This window comes from Eulemur rufifrons, chromosome 2 (genome assembly GCF_041146395.1).
Source record: "Eulemur rufifrons isolate Redbay chromosome 2, OSU_ERuf_1, whole genome shotgun sequence".
In the NCBI taxonomy this organism is placed as follows: domain Eukaryota; kingdom Metazoa; phylum Chordata; class Mammalia; order Primates; family Lemuridae; genus Eulemur; species Eulemur rufifrons.
The window spans coordinates 27,188,814-27,206,083 of NC_090984.1; the positions used below are offsets into that span (position 1 = coordinate 27,188,814).

General features: G+C 40.3%; 1 pseudogene; it reads right to left on the reverse strand.

Moving 5' to 3' along the window:
• Positions 1–844: 844 nt before the first annotated feature.
• LOC138397847 (induced myeloid leukemia cell differentiation protein Mcl-1 pseudogene) lies at positions 845–16,937 on the reverse strand (annotated as a pseudogene).
• Positions 16,938–17,270: the final 333 nt, after the last annotated feature.

The window sequence follows — 17,270 nt, forward strand, 5'->3', positions numbered from 1 at the left end:
AAAGCTTTAAAGATGAGCTCATGAACTCAGTTTAAATTTCACCATTTAAATTAGGTCAAATGAAAAGAACTCAAATAAGTAGTTGCCCAATCAGAGCCCATATTTGTAAGTCATCAGTGCCCCCAACCTTAAAACTCCTCTTTTACCCAATTATTAAAAACCTACATCTAACAAAGTGAAAGGATTAATTTCCATTCTTCAACCTCTCAATCCCAGGTTTTCAAAGAAAAACCTATCTATGGAATACTTAACCAAAATCAGATAGCTATAAGAAATAGGTTCCTAACTACAGAAGTTGCAAAGTTCAAAAGAGTATGAAAAAAACTTATTTGGGAGCCGGTTATCTTCTTCTGCTGGGAGAACTTGCCTCTACAAAAAAAAAAAAAAAAAAAAAAAAAAAAACCCAAAATAAAAAACAAAAAACAAAAACACCAAAAAAACTAATTTGAGGCTATTCCTTATTTGTAACTAATTATTAAGCCTTAAGTGTTCTTGGCCATTACTAGGCTACAAAACTAAGTCATTAAAACCAAGCTAAAGTGGAACAGGCTTCTAATTGTACAGTACCTAGGCTTCTTAGTCATAGTTCTATTGCTTGTATACATTTTATACAGGTCACAGGCATTGTTAGTGCTTCTCTTTTAGCACTATACGAAATAAATGAATTTGTGGGCATATGTAATGAATTCTATGACTAGGCCTGGTTACTGGCCACTCTCCTGTTCTCAACAAGGAAATAAGTCTTCCCACCCTACTATCTTTACTAAATCTAAAAGTCCTCCTCCATGGCTTCCCAAAGTTTGCTTGTTGTTGAAACAGATGTATGTGGTTCTGGTGGCTCCATTTACAAGGTCATCCCATTAGATAGATACAGCAAACCAGCTGCTATTCCAGCAGCAACTGCAAAAGCCAGCAACACAGTTCTCATGTCACCTTCTAGGTCATCTAGATGGAAGTACTCCACAAACCCATTCCAGCCTCTTTGTTCGACTAGCCAGTCACGTTTTTTCGTTACAATCACGTCTGTGATACTTTCTGCTAATGGTTCAATGTATCTTTCTTGATTTATGCTCTTCAGGTGTTTCGCCACACAGGCACCAAAAGAAATTAGAGTCGTAATCCTGCCCCAGCTTATTACGTTCTCATTCAAAACACAGACCATCACTTCAGACAAATATTTGACACCGTCTGCGTTTCTGATGTCCAGTTTCCGAACCATGCCTTGGAAGGCAATTTCGTGTCTGCGCTGCACGTTCTCCCCGACACGTCGTAAGGTCCCTAGCGCCTTTCTGCTGGCGCCCCCAAACCTGACCATTGGTTTTGGGTCCCTGCCGCCGGTCGCCTGCTCCCAAAAGTACTGAGAGATAATCTCCAGCGACTGCCAGTACAAATGGTCCTCTTCCGCCTCTGCTCGGAGGGGCTTTGAGGGTAACGACCCGTCCATGCTGGGGCTATTACTGGCCCCCCCCAGCCAACTCCGGCACGGGGCGGGTAGCCGGCCGCTTCGCGACCCTCTCGTGCCCGTCTAGCACTTCTGTGGGCAACACTATGGCATCGGCAGCGGCACCTTCCATCTTCTCAGGAGGCCACGTGGCGACTCTTGAAGCTTTTTTATATGTTATTTTTTTTATATGTTAGCTTTTCTCTTTCTACTCTTAGAATACTTCCTCCATCCATAGCTTTGGGAGTTTTTTATGGGTTGTTTTTTTTTTTTTTTTTTTTTTATTATTGTTGTTGTTTTTGAGACAGGGTCTTTCTCTGTCACCCAGGCTGGAGTGCATGGAAGTTTGATTATTAAATGCCCTGAGGTAGTCTTATTTGTGTTAAATCTGCTTGGTGTCCTATGACCTTCTTGTACCTGAATGTTGATATCTTTTCCTAGGTTTGGAAACTTCTCTGTTATTATTTCTTTGAGTAAACTTTCTACCCCAATCTCTCTCTCTATCCTTCTTTAAGGCCAATAACTCTTAGATTTGCCCTTTTGAGGCCATTTTCTAAATCTTGTAGATGTGTTCATTTTTTTTCTTTTTTCTCTTCTAACTCTGTACTTTCATATAGCTGGTCCTCAGGCTCACTAATTCTTTCTTCTGCTTGATCAATGCTGCTGTTGAGAGACTCTTATGTATTTTTAGTTGGTCAATTGAATTTTTCAGCTTCATAATTTCTCCTTGACTTTTTTAAATTATTTCCATCTCTTTGTTAAATTTCTCTGATGGGATTCTGAATTCCTTTTCTGTGTTATCTTAAATTTCATTGAGCTTCCTTCAAACAGTTCATTTGAATTCTCTGTCTGAAGGGTCACATATCCCCATCACTCCAGGGTTGGTCACTGGTGCCTTATTTAGTTCATTTGGTGAGAACGTGTTTTCCTGTATGTTCTTGATGCTTGTGTGTGTTTGTCATGTCTGAACATTGAAAAATTCGGTATTTATTCTAATCCTTGCAGTCTTGGCTTATTTATACCCATCCTTCTTGAGAAGGTTTTCCAGGTATTCAAAGTATTGTGATCTTTGGTCACTGCAGTAGTACCATCACTAGAGGGTGCCCCAGCCCAGTTATGCTGTGACTCTTGCAGACTCCTGGTAGTACTGCCTGGGTGGGCTTCAGTAAGACATGGGAGAATTCCCTGGATTACCAAGCAAAGTCTCTCATACTTTTCCCTTTCTTTCTCCCAAACAGAAGGAGTCTCATTCTCTGTGCTGGGCTGCCTGGAGTTGGGGAGGGGTGACTCAAGTACTCCTGTGGCTACCACAGCTGGGACTGTGCTGGGTCCCGTGTAAAGCCAGCACAGTATGGGGTCTTGCCCAAGGCCCATGGTGACTACTGCCTGGCTACTGCTGACGTTTATTCAGGGTCTAAGTGTTCTTTAGTCAGCAGGTGATGAATCTTGCCAGGACTGAGTCCTTCCCTTCAGGGCAGCATGTTTCCTTCTGACCCAGTATGTATCTAGAAATGCCATCCAGGAGCTAAGGCCTGGAAGCAGGGGCTTCAGGTATGTTTGGTACCTGATATAGTTTTGATGCCTTTATTTCACACTGGCTGAGATTGTACCCCAGTTGCAAGATAAAGTCCTCTGTAATCTTTCCCATTCTTTCCCCAAGTAAAAGGAGTCTTTCCCTGAGCTGCACTGCCCAGAGTTGGAGGAGGGGTGACACAGTTACTCCCTTGGCCACCGCAGCTGGTGTTTCACTGGGTCATGTGCACCACACTGGCTTTAAGCCCAGCACAGTACCAGGACTTGTCCATGGACTGCAGTCCTTGTAGCCTGACTGCCTTTCCCAGGCCACTTTAGTCATCCTGTGGTGGAACTAGCCAGATTCCTATCCCTGGGGCCGAAGATTCCCCTCCGGCCAGGGCTGCTATAAATGCTTGCTCTGCCTGGATTGGTGGCTCATGCCTACAATTCTAGCACTTTGGGAGGCTGAGGCAGGAGGATTGCTTGAGTCTAGGAGTTCAAGGTTACAGTAAGCTATGATTGCGTCATCATAGCGGTGAGACTCTGTCTATAAATAAATAAATGCTCCCTCTGTGGGCACCCTCAGAATTCTGCCCTGTGTTATGTTCCGCTGTGACAGGGCAGCCCTAAGTTCCAATACAAAGTCCCACAATCACCTCACTCTCCCTCCACCAAGCACACAGATTCTCTCTCCATGTGGCCCTGCTAGGGGATAGGGAAGGGTTTGTGCAGGCAATGCAAGACTGTCTTTCCTACCCTCTTTGGTGTCTCTTTCCTTGATGATATTAAACCCAGGTACTATGATTGCTCACCTGATTTTTGGTTCTTATGAAGATGCTTTTTTGCATGGATAGTTGTTCACTTTGGTGTTCCTGCAGGGGGATGATCACTAGAGGGAGCGTTCTATCTGGCTATTTTGCTCCACCTCCTTCCCCAAAGTCCCCATCAATTTTTGAGCACTTTTTAGCTTTCAGGCACAACAGTATACCTCAGACTTCCTTTGGGCTCATCACTATTGGGAGGCTCCTTCTCCCAGGCTCTTTCAGTGGACAGAGCAGGGGAATATGTATGTATGTATGTACAGACACATAGTACATATACATATATATAGATATAGATATATATGAGGGCACTTCAAAACATTTGTGAAGAAAATGGAATTAAAAGATAAAATAAAAAATATAAACTTTAATTCTCAACTAAAAATAGAAAGAAATTAGCCAGACAACTAAAAATATATATAGAAAAAATTAGCAAGGCATGGTGGTGCATGCCTGTATTCCCAGCTACTTGGGAGGCTGAGGCAGAAGGATTGCTTGAGCCCAGGAGTTTGAGGTTGCTGTGAGTGAGGCTGACGCCATGGCACTCTAGCCTGGGCAACAGAGTGAGACTTGGTCTCAAAAAAAAAAAAAAAAAAAAAAATTGCCCTTGTTTTATGAAAGGAATGAGCAAGAGCTTTATTGTGGTGGAGAAAGACCTGTCTAGTGAAGCTTTCCTGAGCATTTTTCTGCTAGGGATTTGGCTAACTTTCTCAAAATGTTCTCCTAATAGGGAGTTGTTCTCATTCTTTGGCGCTCCAGAAAGTCAACAAGTAAAATGCCTTGACCATCCCCCCAAAACTGTTGCTATGATCTTTGCTCTTAGCAGGTCCAATTGTGTTTTGACTGGACATGTCCACCTCTTGGTAGCCATTGCTTTGATTGTGCTTTGTCTTCAAGATCATCCTGGTAAACTGTGTCTCATCTGCTACAGTTCTTTGAGGAAATGCTTCAGGATCTTGATCCTACTTGTTTAAAATTTTAATTCTAAGCTCTCCTCTTGTCTGCAGCTGATGAGGGCACAACAGTTCTGGTATTCATCAAGTGGAAAGTTTGCTCAACTTTAATTTTTCAGTCAGAATTGTTTAAGCTGAGCCAATTGAGTTGCTTATGGTGTTGGCTATTGTTTCTGCTGTTAATTATTAAGCATCTGCAATTAGGGCACAAAACAAGATGAATTTTTTCCTCCCAAATTGATGTGAATGATCCGCCACTATGGGTGTCATCTTCAACATCATCTTCTCCCTTCTTAAAACAAGTTATCCATTTGTAAACTGCTGATTTCTTTGGGGCATTGTACTCATAAACTTTTCATAAAGCATCAATAATTTCACTATTCTTCCACCCAAGCTTCTCCATAAATTTGATGTTTGTTCTTGCTTCAATTTTAGCAGAATTCGTGTTGCTCTGATAGGGGCTCTTTTCAAACTGATGTCTTATCCTTATTAGTGCCACAAACTAGATCCTGTTCAGACATGTTATGACAAGTCAGCAGGAGTTTATTTTGGCACACACAAAAAAATTAAAAGCCTAGCATAGTTTTTTCATACTACATTTTCCGCAAACATTTTGAAGACTGCTTGTATATGGCCACACACACATACACATATGTATTTCCATCTATACTTATTTCTATCTCTATTTCTATAAATTGAAAACTATGAGCTCACACTAACACTTGAATTCCAGTCCAACATCACGGGGTTCATTCTAGTTTTATCCCTTTCCATGTTTTTAACTCCCTTCCCTGAGAGAAACCTGATTCCAATCATTCTTAATATATTTAGTTCTTCAGTATGTGACTAATTTTTCAGTGTTGCCACCCACCCCTCCCTCATGCAAAACTCACATTCAGATTTCAACTTTTCACCTTAGACTAGCTTCCTGCATGAACACCTTCCTCACTCTGCTCAAGCTGCAGCACCCACTGCCAGGCTGGCCTTGGACATGGATACCCTCCTCTCCCCTGCTTAGGCTCTGAAACTCCAACCATGGCCTCCCCCAGTGCCCACATGAATGCCTTCTTCATCCTGCTCAGGCTCTGGTGCCCACGACAGCTCTTGCCCCTCCCCACAGGGATTTCCTCCTCATCCTGCTTGGGCTCTGAATCCCCAGGATGGGCCACTCCACTTGAGAATGTACCTCTTACCTGGCTCTGGACCACACTCTCTGTGCCAGCTTGCCCCTCCCCTCACCACATACACACCCCTTCTCATCCTCGCTGGACAGCTTTCCTATGCAACGCCCTCCTCCTGCTGTTCTGGCTCTGACAATGTGCCCTGGGCCCCCCTCCTGCTTGGATGCCCTCCTGTCTCTGTCGGACAGAGAAGAGAGATTAAGGCAGATCATCTTGCCCAGCTGAAGCTGGTCTATGTCCAGTTTGCACAGGGTATAGCATGTTCACAGGTCTTAGGTAAAGGGCCTGGGTTTTACCAGCGTCCTTCATACATGGTGAATTCTGAACTCCAATATTTGTCTCCTCATAAATATGAGACTGCCACAGTCTCTGCTTAGCTTTTTAGCCCCTTAGCAACTTTCTGTTCATTTGCTAGGAATCTTATGAACCCAACTTCAGGGTCAGTCAAATATCTTAAGAGGAAATTATAAATAGAATTTCAGGTTCTCTTTTTTGCATTTTCCTTTTTTCTGGGATCTTGACCCCTCAAATCCTGGCTGCATAGTAGCCCTGAACTAGAATTTTTGTTTCCCTCATCCAGTAAACTTGCTAAAGGTTCTAGGCTGCCACTTTATATTCAGGCTTTATGGCCAGAATTGTGAATTTGTAAATGCCCTGAGGGGGAAAAGTTACGGAGAATGTAGAACACCACTCAATGTACTTTTGGTCCTTCAAGTCCTAGCTGTCTTGCTTACTCTCCAATGCTTTCAAACAGCTTTCATAAAATAGCTTTTTTAAATCTATTTTTCATAGTGGTTCTCAGTAGGAGAGTACATATCATACCAACTATTCTGTCATAACTAGAAGCAAAAGTCTACATTTGAGCTTTGGTTTTGTTTTTTGTTAAATTTTTTTTTTTTTTAGTTGGTATGTCAATAGGTTCACTTATTTCAGGGAAGGGGTAGGATTAGAGTGCATGTAGACACCCATCCTTCTAGAGTAATTACCTACTTTCATGCTAGAAGAGATTAGGTATATTCTGTTTCTCTCTTTAAAAGAGCTAACATGAAGGGCTGGGCATGGTGGCTTATGCCTGTAATCCCAACATTTTGAGAGGCTGAGCTGGGAGGATCACTTGAAGCCAGAAATTTGAGACCAGCCTGGGCAACATAGCAAGACTCCATCTCTACAAAAAAATTTAAAAATTAGCTGGGCGTGGTGGTGTGTGCCTATAGTCCTAGCTACTCAGGAGGCTGAGGCAGGAGTATCACTTGAGCCCAGGAATGCAAGGTTACAGTGAGCTATGATTGCACCACTGCACTCCAGCCTGGGAGACAGAGTAAGACCCTGTCTGTAAAAAATAAATAAATAAAAATTTTTAAAAAGAGCTAACATGATGGTTATTCATATAGGGTTCTCTGTATCTTGAATGACTCAGATGTGAGCAGAAACTGTTTCTCTTGGTAGATAGCCCATTTCTTCCTTTTATCAAGCCTATATTATAAAATATAGAAATTTCAAGGCAGAATTATAAAAACTGGAGCATATTTTAAATGTTTATATGTAACGAATGTGACCTTCTTTAAAATACAAAACAGATACAATCTTTACACTATATTATTTACTAGATAATTATAAGAATATTAATTCACACAGCACTATCCACACTGGTGTCCACTAAAGGGCCACAGGTTTAAAGTTGGAAGAAAAACATCATCTTCCTCTACTCATCAACGTACCTTATGAAGAGAGATATAATCTCATTTGGATACAACATTCGTATTCTAAATGTGAACGTCATTCTGTATAATGTGAGTCCCTGGCCATGACAGGCCTTAACTGGGAGAACTGTCCCAAAGCAACAGAGGTTAGAAGAAAACGCTGACCGTGGACTTGCCCCTAGACATAACATTGGAAGGAAACGAATTCAGGTATAAAAAAATTACCAGCTTTAAAGGTGTTTTACCATGTCGTCTTCACATCAGAATACACGAAGGGAATTACATTCACTTCCAGGTCTCATTGTGAGCATCCCAGTTGCTGCAGGACAGTGTGGTCTAGTGAGGAGGGTAGGCATGCGGGGTAGGACCAGTCTAAACCCCAGCTCCACCCACCACTCACTCACGGTGTGACCTGGGGCAGTTGTTTAACCTGTATGAGTTTGTTTCCCCAAAAGGGAAGAGAAATTAATATCCACCTTACAGAGGTGTTGTGAGAATTAAATGACACAATGGTACACGAAAGAACCTGGCAAATAGTATTTGCTTTTTTAGTGACTGTTTTCAAGGATGGTTTAAGATCTGATTAGTAATTGTTAAACCTATGTGACTGCAATATCTCATGACTATGGGTTCCACATATAGAACACTTTAATTTTTCCAAAATGGCTGGCAATAAATTTCATTCAGTAGTCTAGCTGGGTGAGAATGGCTGTATATAATGTACATGTATTAGTAGCTTTCGTGAACATGAAACAGTAAAGATCTAGAAGATTCTTTAGGAATATCATCATTCAATCTCTTCATCTCACAGATGCAGAAACCGGGCCCAGGAGGTGAAGCACCTTGCTCTAGGTAGCCTCGTTGGTTACTGGCAGAGCCAGACTGGTGTATGGGGGCCCAGACTCCTCCACACACTTGGAGGCTTAGGCTCCTAAGTGGCACTGTATCTCTGCTGGTTCATTCTAATGGCCAAGGCAAGCCACATGGCCAGCCCACACTCCAATCTGGGAAATGGATTACACCTCCCAGTAGGAGGAGCTGCTAAGTCACACTGCAACAAACATGGATATAGGACAGGGTGAAGAATTGAGAATGTTATTGCAATGAATCTACCATAGAAGGCCAACGTCTTCAACAACCCTAATCTTTCCTCTGAACAAAAGTAGCCAGGGGTCTCATACACACTTTTCCAAGTGCAAGTATTATATGTATCTTTTGACTTTCTAAGCATCTCGTCTCTAAACTGTGGGGAAGCCGTGGGGAGGTCTGTGTCTACTGAGTGCCTTTGTGAGCTCAGCAACACTGTGATGAATCTGTACAGAGGCATGCATCTGTAGGAATCAGTGAGCTAGCCCTGCGGGCTCATGAGCAAGATAAGATATACAAGGGAACAATCATGAGCCGTGAATGGCAGTGAATGATAAGTGACCCAACAGTCAGGACAGAAAAGGCTCCTTGAAGGAAATGAAATTTACACCAGGCAGGGAAAGCAGATAGGACTTAAGCAGCCAGACAGAGGGAGGGGAGAATGTCTTAGCTGAGGGAAATGGCATGATAAAAAGTGCAAAATCAGGAAGGGGGTGAGCCTGGGCTGCTGCCGGAAGGTAGAGGGCATTCAAGGTAGAAGGACAAGGTTAGGATGGCTGGGACATTATGATGGCTGGGGCTACACCTATATTAGGGTCTTCGAGGCTGTGAGTCAGAGCTGGGCAACTTCAGAAGTGGAGACAACAGAGAGCAGCCTTCTCTACCACCGGGGCAGAAGAGCTTGGGTTAAGAAGGTCTGGGCAGTGGGAACCTAAAAGGGAAAATGCAAAGGCTGGTTTGATGTGAGGATTGACAGGATTTGGGACTTTTATGTCCCTTGCATTCAGACACTAGTGGCAATCTGTATTATAAGTTAATTCGGTGTTTAATGATTTTGATATATATGTGTAAAACTGAAGATTCTTTTTCTTCACAATTATCTCCACTCTCTTATCCTAAATGCAAAAATATTGGTTGCTTGGTAGGTAAACAAAATTTTTCGGTTTATTTTTTAATCCCTGAAAAAATTCGGAACAAATGCAAATCAAAAGTACATATTAGGAACATTCACTCTTGAAAATGTTGTATTTAATACTGCTCATCTGCAGCACTCAAATCCAGTTCTATTTAGGTCTAGTATTTTTATTTTAGATCTGCTCTGTCCCACATGTGAGCCACTACTGAGTACTTGAAATGTGGCTAGTCCAAATTGAGCTCTGCTGAAAGCGTAAAATATATACCAGATTTCAAAGACTTAGTACAATAAAAGAATGTAAAATATCCCTTCAGTCATTTTTATACTGATTACTTATTGAAATTATAGTATTTTGGATATATTGAGTAAAATAAAACATGATTAAAATTAATTTTCCCTGTTTTCTTTTTACTTTTTTAACGTGACTGCTAGCAAATGTAAAATTATACATGGGCTCAGATTTGGGGCTCATATTATATTTCTGTTGGACAGTGCTATTTTAAAAGCTGCATTTTGTCTAGAAATATTATGTTATGGAGTTGTCCATATCGCAGTTAATGACATTAACAGGTGGAGGTTTTACATGCTCAATGCAATGAAAGATTGTTCCTTACATTTCTATTTTCTTCCTAGGCTGAATCTGTGATTTAGTGATAAGTCCTACAAATATCTTGAAGCACATGCTATATTATCTGCTTCTAAGGACATCCATTTATGTGATTATGATTTCTTTTCCCATAGGGAAGGGGATATGAAAGAGAATTGCAATAAAGATTTCCACTTTTTAAAAAATTTTAATAATAAATATTTTAGATTATCATTAAAGCATGATAAATTAATGTGCCTGTATCATTTTAGCATTAATTTACAAAATCTAAGTGCAGCAAGCAGTAGGCCCTTACTGAACAGGTGTGCTTTGTTGTTGCAATTGTTTAATTAGGTGTCTCGAGTGTCTTTCATCTACAGCAGTTCCCTTGCTGCTGCTTCTTTTCATGACATTGACTTTTTGAAGATTCCAAGTCAATTGCCTCGCTAAATATCATGCTTGGTGTCCATCAACTCGTCCCACCATTCCCTGAATTCCTGGAAAATGGAGACTGAGCCTAGAGAAGCTTACTTACACTCAGATAACACATTTTAGTAAAAATACTTCCTACATGATAGTGTGTACTTAATATTGCATCATATTAGGAAGCATGTATATGAAATATTTCTATGTTTGTGATGCTAAGTTTGATCACTTATTTAAGGTGGTGATTGCCAGATTTATTCATTGCAGAAGTATGTTTCCATTTGCAATTAATAAATAGTCTGCAGGATGATACATGTGAATATTTGATTCCCCTAATAATTGTTCCCCTAATGGCTGTATTAGGCGTACATCTATTGCCAGTCCTTGCTTGAACCAATTATTTCCTTAGAGGATGCAAATGATGATTTTTAAATTCTGTAGTTCCTTTTACATCTATTAGTTAGCACTGTTTTATAGTCACCTTTTTCTCTTTTTATTACCCTGAATTCATGGATTGTTATCTACGCAATATTTTACAACTAATTCCAGTCATTATTTATTTTGATGCTCAAATTGTCCCAGATTTGACCAGTGTCCTTTAGACATGCCCCACCATTCTTTGAGCACTTCCTTGCTTTCTGGCACAATGAAATGTCCCAGATTCATCTTGTATAATACTTCCTCTGCTCCAGATTGGGCCCTCTGTAGTGAAGAAAGGTATTTAGAGGCCAAGATCTGGACATGAGGTGTGCTCAGTGCTACTAGGGTCTCTCAATGAACAGATTTTTAAATTGAGATGCAATTCACATATAAAATTCACCCTTTAAAAATGTACAGTTCAAAATGCAAATCAAAACTGCAATGAGATACCATTTCATACTTATTAGGATGGCCATTTTAAACAAAAACAGCAATAACATCAGAAAATAACAAGTGGTTACATGCTCCATATTTGGCCAAGAAAAAAAGGAAAAAAAAAAGAAAATAACAAGTATTAATGAGGATTAGAAAAATTAGAATCCTTGTGTACTGTTGGTGGAAATATAAAATGACACAGCTGCTATAGAAAACAGTAGGAAGTTCCTCAAAAAATTAAAAATACAAATATCATATGATCCAGCAACTCCACTTCTTGGTATATACCTGAAAGAACTGAAAGCAAAGACTTGAATGATATTTGTATATCTATGTGCACAAAAGCATTATTCACAATAGTCAAATGGTGGAAGTAACTCTACTATCCACTGATGGATGAATGGATAAACAAAATGTGGTGTATACATACAATGGAATATTATTCAGCCTTAAAAAGGAAGGAAATTCTGACACATGCTACAACATGGATGAACCTCGAGATCATTATGCTAAGTGAAATAAGCCAATCACAAAAGGACAAATGCTGTGTGATACCCCTTATATGAGGTGCCTAGAATAGTCAAATTCACAGAGACAGAAAGCAGAGCAGTGGTTGCCAGGGGCTAGAGGAAGAGGAGCTTGGGGAGTTAGTGTTTAATCGGCACAGAGTTTCAGTTTAGGAAGATGAAAAAGTCCTGGCCATGGATGGTGGTGATGGCTGCACAACAATGTGAATATACTTCATGCCACTGAGCTGTATATTTAAAATGGTACCTTTTAGGTTATGTATATTTTACCACAATTTAAATTTTTTTCAGTGCCTTTTAGTATTTTCACAGAGTTGTATTACCATCATCCCTCTCTAATTTTAGAAAATTTTCATCCCCCCCACCCCCGCCGAAAGAAACCCAATGTCCATTAGCAACTACTTCCCATCCCCCCTGCCCCGATCCCTACTTTCTGTCTTCGTGTATTTGCCTATTCTGGACATTTCATATAAACGAAATTATAAACTATCTGGCCCTCATGCTTTTCAGTTAGCATCATGTTTTCAATGATCATACGTGTCGTTGCATGTATCAGTACTTCATTTCTTTTCATGGCCAAACAATATTCTGTTATATAAAATATACCCCATTTTGTTAGTTTAATCATTAGTTGCTGGATATTTGGGTTGTTTCTATGTTTCAACTATTATGAGTAATGCTGCTTTGAACATTAGTGTAGGCATTTCTCCGTGCACACATGCTTACAATTTTCCTGGATGTATACATAACAGTGGAATTGCTGGGTTCTAATGATAACTCTACGTTTCACGTTTTGAGGAACTGCCAAACTCTTTTCCACAGTGGCTGAACCATTTCACATTCCCTCCAATCTGTGAGGGTTTCAAGTGAACAGTTTTGTCATTTTTCTAAACTTCTAAAAAGTTGTATACCTTGGCTTAAATGATACACCTTTTGTTTTGTTTTGCTTTGCAAATTTGTAATAAAATAACCTGGGAATGACACACACGTGAAAAATGAACTATTTTAATAATAAAATGTATAGTGCAACCCCTGTCATCTATAATCCAGACGATTTTCCTACTCAATCTGTGGCCTTCTGACTACTTGCCTGACTCTGATGGGTAAGGACAGAGACGATTCGCAGACACACCTGTCCCGTAGACCGAGGTGGCTCTCAGCATCACTCCCACCCCTGCTCCGCAATGCAGAGCAGCAGGGACTACATTTCCCAGAATGCCCCCCCTTCCAGGTTGGCATTTGCCTGGAGAGGAATTTGGGGGGAACTTGGAAGGCAGAAGGGAAGGGGGATCTATTATTCTCCAGAGGCGGTGACAGCCAGTTGCTGAACAGACGCTCCGGAGCCCCCCCTTCAGGCTGACACCTTCGGCGTCCACTCCCATCCTCGCAGCGGCTGCCCTGACTCGCGCCACCCGCTCGGCGACAGCCTGTGAGCCCCCGATGCCCTGTACACTAACCCTCCACCCCGAGCGCAGAGAATGGCTTGTGTTTTCCTGAACAGACCCCGCATAATGCACATGTGTAGGGGGGCGGGGACCATACTGGAAATACAATCCAGGAGAACAAAACTGTGGCGTGTCCAGAGTCACTGTGTTTTCACCACCGGGAAGTTTCTATTTCAGAGCCCGATGAGTTCAGCCTTCCTATCCTTCGTCTACCATGTGCATTCTTTTCAAAGCATGCTATTAAAAACTCTTTTGTAAATACCATTTCATGGTAGAATAATAATCTATCTAACGAATGTCCCATAATTTAAGAATTAGTCCCATAATATTGACATTTAGGTTATTTTTATTATTTTGGCTATTAAAAATAATTCTGAAAAGAGGGACATTTTTTATTATTTCCTTTAAATAGATTTTTTTAAAGTGATATTTCTGGTTCAAAAAACATAGATATTAAAGATTATCAACATACGTGGCTGGCTCGGGTTTCAGAAGTGTAACAATTTATACTCCTACATGAATTGAGCAAGCATTGGTTTGGCCACTCCATGGCCGCCATCAAGCACTATCATTTATCAATAATGCTTGCTAATTTGATAAGTACAACTTAGGTTTTAAAATTCAGGTTTGCTTTTCATTCACCTGTTGATTAACCATTTGTTTTCTCTCCCTCCCTTCCTTCCTTCTTAACTCTTTTCCCTTCCCTTCATTCTTTTCTTTTCCTCTGTTATCTTTTCCTTCCTTCCTTTTTTTCTCTCTTTCGCCATCTCTCCTTTCTTACTTTCCTCCCTCCCTTCCTTCCATTATTTCATCTTTCTATCGTTTCTCCCTCTCTAGAATTTACATCTTTTGGCTGCAAACCTGTCAAATGTTGTTATGCTTTTGTAAATCCCCCACCCCCCACCCCACACTTCCTACTGCATTTAATTGTTTCTATGTTATTATATATTTGAACACTCTCATGCAGCAAAAACTATCCCTTTAGAGTCCCTAACATTGCTTTTAATCCTAGAAAATTTCTTTGCCATTCTGGTATCAGATAAATGTTGACCTCTATTTTCTGTTGTAAAATTTATGACTTGATTTTATGTACTAACTCTTTGACTCACTTAAACGCTTTTTGGTGTACGTTAAAAGAAGATCTAATTTATTGTTTCCTCAAAATAACTAGTTGCTTGAGCACCCTTTGGACAAATCCTACCTTCATGTAATTTAATATTTTTAGATCCTCAGTGTGGCTGTTCTATTTTTTTAAGACTCTTTTGAATAGCTAAGACATGCTTGTTGAAAAAAGTTCAAAATCTCAGAAATACATAATATGGAAAGTGAAAGAATCCTCCCCCCTAGAGATAACCATTGCTGATTATTTAGTGAATTATTTTAAAATATAGCTTTTAAAATTGAAATGCATTTTACAAAAATAATACCCATAGATTTTAAGTGTACAGTTCAATGAGTTTTGACAAATATATACCACCACCGGATCAAAATAAAAAACATTTCTGCACCTAGAAAGTCTCCTCCTACTCCTTTCCAGTCAACCCCCATTTCCCCCAAAACAACAATTATTCTAATTTCAATCATTATAATTTAGTTTTGACTGTCCTTGAACTTCATATAAACGGAATTGTAAGTATAAACTCATCTGTGTCTGACTTCTTTCACTCAACATAATGCTTTTGAGATTCATCCATATCGTTCTGTGTATTTGCAGTTCATTCCTACTTATTGCTAAATAGTATTCCATTGTATGGATAAACCACAATTTATTAATATTTATCCATTCACTTATTTAAAAAGAACATTTAGCTTCTTTGCAGTTTGCAGCTATGTTGAATAAATCTGCTAAGAACATACAAGCACTTCTGTGGACATTTCTAGGAGTGGAATTACCGGGCCATAGGGTAGGTATAACTTTATGAGAAACTGAAACACATTTTCCAAAGGGGTTATACCACTTAACCCCCCCTCCAACAGTGTGGGACAGCAGCTCCACATCTTCACCAACACTTAGTATTATCTTGTGTGTGTGTGATGATGATTTTAATAGTTTTAATTTCTTTGGAATAATCACAAATTCAGAGAAAGTTGCAAGTACAATACAAAAAACTTTTTTTCCCCAAACCATTTTAGAATATGTTGCCAACCTGATGCCCCATATCCCCCTAATTCTTTAGTGTGTATTTTATACAAACAAGGACATTCTCCTACATAACCACAATACAACCATCAAATTAGGAAATTAATATTGGTACATACAACCATCTAATTCTCAGACTCTACTCAAGCTTTAACAATGTTCCCAATAATGTTCCTTCTAGTAAAAGAATACAGTTCAAAAATTATATACTGCATGTAGTTGTCAAATTTCTTTAGTTGCCATCAAGTTGGAACTACGTACAGGTTTCCTTGACTTTCAGGACCTTGCTACTTTTGAAGTTTACAGGTTAATCATATTGTAGAACAGCCCCAAATTTGGGGTTGTCTATATCTTTTCATAATTACATTCAGGTTATGCATATTTGGCAAGATTATCATAGAAGGCACCTGACTTTAATTTTCCCCTTACTAATGGTGTTCACTGATCACTTGAATAAGGAGGTGTTTGCAAGGCATCTACACTATGAAGTCACTGGGCAGGTACTTTGAGATTAGGTAACCATTCTGTTTCTTCTCACCTTCTAATTTGTTCATTTATTAATGTATATCTGTATGAACTTGTGATTTCCTATATTCTTTGGTGGGTCATAACCTGTCAATTATTTTGATACTAAGAGTGTACCAGATTTAGCCCTGCAATCTGGCTTCTGTATCCTTTTGACATGTCCTTATCATTCTTGGAACAAAATATCTGGCTTTCTAGAATAAGAATATCCAGAATCACTTGTACTTTTCCTGCCCTTGCCTGGAAACCAGCCATTTCTCCAAGAAGCCCTCATTTCTTTTAGTGGAAAATGGTATTTAGAAACCAAGATTTAGGCATTTAGTGTGCTCATTGTTATTGCCACATCACTGCTTCCAGGGCCTCTCTCAAGACAAAATGAGGGCATGTATGGAGGGACACACACACACATACCCCAAACACATACATTTACATCTGTCTTTATTTCTATACCTGTCTACATGTATTGAAAACCATGAGTCTACACCAATATTTCTAATTCCAATCCAATACCATAGGGTTCACTTTAGTTTTCTCCCTTTCCATATTTGTAGCTCCTTACTCTGACATGTGTTATCCTTAGTATATATATTATTTAATCAATATGCTGAATGCATCCAGTCTCCCATGTTCACTGCCAACTCCTCCCCAACGTGGTCATCCTCCTCACCATGCTCACTCGCTCTGGGACACTCCACTCTAGGTCATCCCTCCTACAGAACACCCTGCTCACCTTGCTCAGATTCTGAAATCTTCTTTGGGTTTCCCCACCACCAATGCCCTCCTTATTCCACTTAGGCTCTGACTCCCCATGCTGGACCATCCTCCCATTGATACTTTTCTCATCCAGCTCAGGCTCTAACTCCCCAGGTTGGGCTACCTCCCATATGAACTCTGCTCTCCCAGCTCAGGTTCTGACATCTAACACTGGCTGCCCCCTATGTGGGCACCCATCTTACCCTGGGGCTCATGCTCTAATATGCCATGTTGGACTGTCCCTGGACATGACTGCCCTCCTCTCTCTGCTAGACTTGTGATCTGCCATGCATGGCTGCCTCCCATGTGGTTGGTCTCCTCATGTTACTCAGGCTCTGGCACCCATACCAGGACTTCCCACTGTGGGGATGCTTTCCTCACCCTGCTCAGCCTTGGATAC